This window comes from Oncorhynchus clarkii, chromosome 14 (genome assembly GCF_045791955.1).
Source record: "Oncorhynchus clarkii lewisi isolate Uvic-CL-2024 chromosome 14, UVic_Ocla_1.0, whole genome shotgun sequence".
Classification (NCBI taxonomy): Eukaryota; Metazoa; Chordata; class Actinopteri; order Salmoniformes; family Salmonidae; genus Oncorhynchus; species Oncorhynchus clarkii.
This window is the reverse complement of record NC_092160.1, coordinates 28,722,219-28,727,218: the sequence shown is the minus strand read 5'-3', so window position 1 is coordinate 28,727,218 and position 5,000 is coordinate 28,722,219. Positions and strand designations below refer to the sequence as shown.

Below are 5,000 nucleotides of genomic sequence, written 5' to 3'. Positions count from 1 at the left end.
ATATGGCACTTTCAATAGCAGAAGAAATGACAGTTTTTGAAAGCAAGCTTGTGGTTTCAAGTTTCCAAGTAGGCCGTGTCCTGATGGTTGTGGTTTAGTGTGGTTGAGTTACTCTCTGCTACCGCACGGCAAGCGGTACCGGAGCACCAAGTCTACGTCCAAAAGGCTTGTCAACAGCTTCTACCCCCAAGCCATAAGACTGCTGAACAGTTCATCAAATGGCCACCCAGACTATTTACATTGATCCCCTTTTTTTGACATTGCTGCTAGTCGCTGTTTATTATCTATGTCACTTTACCCCTACCTACATATACATGCTACCTCAATTACCTCAACTAACCTGTTTATTATCTATGTCACTTTACCCCTATCTACATATACATGCTACCTCAATTACCTCGACTAACCTGTTTATTATCTATGTCACTTTACCCCTATCTACATATACATGCTACCTCAATTACCTCAACTAACCTGTTTATTATCTATGTCACTTTACCCCTATCTACATATACATGCTACCTCAATTACCTCGACTAACCTGTTTATTATCTATGTCACTTTACCCCTATCTACATATACATGCTACCTCAATTACCTCAACTAACCTGTTTATTATCTATGTCACTTTACCCCTATCTACATATACATGCTACCTCAATTACCTCGACTAACCTGTTTATTATCTATGTCACTTTACCCCTATCTACATATACATGCTACCTCAATTACCTCAACTAACCTGTTTATTATCTATGTCACTTTACCCCTATCTACATATACATGCTACCTCAATTACCTCAACTAACTGCTCAAGAAAGCACATATACATGCCCGTCTGAAGTTTGCCAATGAACATCTGAATGATTCAGAAGACAACTGGGTGAAAGTGTTGTGGTCAGATGAGACCAAATGGAGCTCTTTGGCATCAACTCAACTCGCCATCTTTGGAGGAGGAGGAATGCTGCCTATGATCCCAAGTACACCATCCCCACCATCAAACATGGAGGTGGAAACATTATGCTTTAGGGGTGTTTTTCTGCTAAGGGGACAGGACAACTTCACCGCATCAAAGGGACGATGGACGGGGCCATGTACCGGCAAGTCTTGGGTGAGAACCTCCTTCCCTCAGCCAGGGCATTGAAAATGGGTCATGGATGGGTATTCCAAAATGACAATGACCCAAAACACACGGCCAAGGCAACAAAGGAGTGGCTCCAGACCTTAATCCCATAGAAAATCTGTGGAGGGAGCTGAAGGTTCGAGTTGCCAAACGTCAGCCTCAAAACCTTAATGACTTGGAGAAGATCTGCAAAGAGTAGTGGGACAAAATCCCTTCTGAGATTTGTGCAAACCTGGTGGCCAACTACAAGAAACGTCTGACCTCTGGGATTGCCAACAAGGGTTTTGCCACCAAGTACTAAGTCATGTTTTGCAGAGGGGTCAAATACTTATTTCCCTCATCAATTTATAACATTTTTGAGATGCGTTTTTCTGGATTTTTTTGTTGTTATTCTGTCTCGCACTGTTCAAATAAACCTACCATTAAAATTATAGACTGATCATTTCTTTGTCAGTGAGCAAACGTACAAAATCAGCAGGGGATCCAATAATTTTTTTCCCTCACTGTATATATAGCCTCGTTATTGTTATTTTATTGTGTTACTTTTTTTACTTCAGTTAATTTAGCAAATATTTTCTTACTCTGCATTGTTGGTTAATGGCATTTAAGTAAGCATTTCACAGTAAGATCAACACCTGTGGATACCTCTTGTTGTGCGGTAGCAGAGAGAACAGTCTATGACTAGGGTGGCTGGAGTCTTTGACATTTTTTAGGCCTTCCTCTGACACCACCTGCCATATAGGTCCTGGATGGCAGGAAGCTTGGCCCCAGTGATGTACTGGGCCGTATTCTACAGCGATGCTAGCCTGTTAGTCTGCTGGAGAGCTATACCAAAGCATTATTTATACAGCAACGCTAGCCTGTTAGTCTGCTAGAGAGCTAGACCAAAGCATTATTTATACAGCAACGCTAGCCTGTTAGTCTGCTGGAGAGCTAGACCAAAGCATTATTTATACAGCAACGCTAGCCTGTTAGTCTGCTAGAGAGCTAGACCAAAGCATTATTTATACAGCAACGCTAGCCTGTTAGTCTGCTAGAGAGCTAGACCAAAGCATTATTTATACAGCAACGCTAGCCTGTTAGTCTGCTGGAGAGCTACACCAAAGCATTAGGCTGGGGTACATATGCAGACACCAGCAAAATGAGGCAGGGGCTCTTCATGGCACATTAACTTCGCATTGTACGTGTGTGTGTGTGTGACAAAGTGTCTTTGTCTGTGTACGTGTGTGTCGGTGTGTGTGTTAGGCCTATGGCAGTAATAACCATAGGAAGCTGTTTGGTTTCCAGGCTCTGGAAGGGTACACTGTTTATTGACATTTTCTCTGGTTCAACACAATGAGTCGCCTGGCGGGGTGTGTGTGTGTGTGTGTGTGTGTGTGTGTGTGTGTGTGTGTGTGTGTGTGTGTATGTGTGTGTGTGAAGGCTAAAAGCTCTAGTTCAGCAGTTTAAAATAAATCAGCATAGAGCTAAACTCAGTGTTCTCTCTCTCACTCTCTCCCTCTGTCTCTCTCTAGTTCTCTCTTTCTCTCTTTCTTCCTTCTGTTGTAAATGTTCAGCTTCTGAGGGAGGTAACTGGTTAACTCCCACTAATCTCCACAGAAATGACTGCACACTTGCTTTGTCACAACAACAGTGATTAAACATTCATCCCAGCAGAGAAATTAAGTTGTGTATTCCCTTCTTGGCAAGTAGCTAGTGACCCTCTCGCTAAAAATAGATAGCGCTCCTTATGCATAATGAATGGGCCGCAGAGCCACAGCGCTAACGCTAGCTCTTTCTAGGAGCGATCAGACGCGCTCCATTTGGCCTGAGAATCTTCTATCTCTCTGAGAATGTGTGTCTGAGAACGTTCGGAGCAGGTGCTCTGAGCCAGACCCAATTCCAAACCCTGAACCACATTTGGTTTTCCATTTCCACTTGCTAAACAGAAATACAAGTGTGTAAATTCATGTGTGTGTTCTTGTGTGTGTGTGTGTGTAACCATGAGCATGTTTGTGTGTGTGTCATGTAGAGTGGACGCTGAGCAGGAAATTAGAATGGCCAAGCCATGCAGAAACTAACAACAGAGATAATCCCCAGGAAGTCACACACTGTGTGTGTGTGTGTGTGTGTGTGTGTGTGTGTGTGTGTGTGTGTGTGTGTGTGTGTGTGTGTGTGTGTGTGTGTGTGTCTGTCTGTCTGTCTGTCTGTCTGTCTGTCTGTCTGTCTGTCTGTCTGTCTGTCTGTCTGTCTGTCTGTGTTTGTGTGAGGGAGAGAGAGAGTGTTTGTGTGTGTGCTTCTGTGTGATTATGCTTGTTTGTGTCTACGGTCGCTGGCGTGTGTGTGTGTACCAGAGGCTGGTGGGAGGAGCTATAGGAGAACAGGCTCATTATGGAATGGAATAAATACCATTTGAGCCTGTAACCTATAGCTCCTCCCACCAGCCTCCTCTGGTGTGTACATATGCTGTGTGTCTATCTCTCTTCCCCAAGCTCTCTGTTATGGCTTGGTTTTTTCTCTGACATGCAGTCAACTGTGGGAACTTATACAGACAGGTGTGTGCCATTCGAAACAATGTCCAATCAATTGCATTTACCACAGGTGGACTCCAATCAAGTTGAAGAAATATCTCAAGGATGATCAATGGAAACAGGATGCACCTGAGCTCAATTTCAAGTCTCAGAGCAAAGGATTATTTTTAGTATTTTCTACATTGTAGAATAATAGTGAAGATATCAAAACTATTAAATAACACATATGGAATCATGTAGTAACCAAAAAAGTGTTAAACAAATCTAAATCTATTATATATTTGAGATATTTCAAAGTAGACACCCTTTGCCTTGATGGCAGCTTTGCACACTCTTGGCATTCTCTCAACCAGCTTCACCTTGAATGCTTTTCCAACAGTCTTTAAAGAGTTCCCACATATGCTAAGCACTTGTTGGCTGTTTTTCCTTCACTCTGCAGTCCAACTCATCTCAAACAATCTCAATTGGGTGATTTTGGAGGCCAGATCATCTAATGCAGCACTCCATCACTCTCATTCTTGGTCAAATAGCCTTTACACAGCCTGGAGGTGTGTTGGGTCATTGTCCTGTTGAAAAACAAATGATAGTCCCACTAAGCGCAAACCAGATGGGATGGTGTATCACTGCAGAATACTGTGGTAGCCATGCTGGTTAAGTGTGCATTGAATTCTAAATAAATCTCTGACAGTGTCACCAGCAAAGCACCCCCACACCATCACACCTCCTCCTCCATGCTTCACGGTGGGAACCACACATTTGAAGATCATCCATTAATCTACTCTGCATCTAACAAAGACACGGCGGTTGGAACCAAAAATCCAAAATTTTGACTCATCAGACCAAAGGACAGATTTCCACTGGTCTAATGTCCATTGCTCGTGTTTCTTGGCCCAAGCAAGTATCTTTTTCTTATTGGTGTTCTTTAGTAGTGATTTCTTTGCAGCAATTCGACCATAAAGGCCTGATTCACGCAGTCACCTCTGATTAGTTGATGTTAAGATGTGTCTAATAGTTTAACTCTGTGAAGCATTTATTTGGGCTGCAATTTCTGAGGCTGGCAACGCTAATGAACATATTCTCTGCAGCAGAGGTAACTCTGGGTCTTCCTGTTCTGTGGCAGTCCTCGTGACAGACAGTTTCATCATAGCGCTTGAAGCAACTTTCAAAGTTATTGACATTTTCCGTATTGACTGACCTTCATGTCTTAAAGTAATGATGGACTGTTGTTTCTTTTTGCTTATTTGAGTTGTTCTTGCCATAATATGGACTTGGTCTTTTACCAAATAGGGCTATCTTGTCTCAACAAAACTGATTGGATCAAATGCAATGAGGAAATCATTTCCACAAATTAACTTTTAACAAGGCAC

The 5,000-nt window shown here is 42.6% G+C and overlaps 1 protein-coding gene across 1 annotated transcript in view; it reads right to left on the bottom strand.

Moving 5' to 3' along the window:
* The window catches only part of LOC139366483 (teneurin-2-like), a 353,763-nt gene that overhangs the window by 140,699 nt on the left and 208,064 nt on the right, over window positions 1–5,000 (bottom strand). The window lies entirely within an intron of this gene.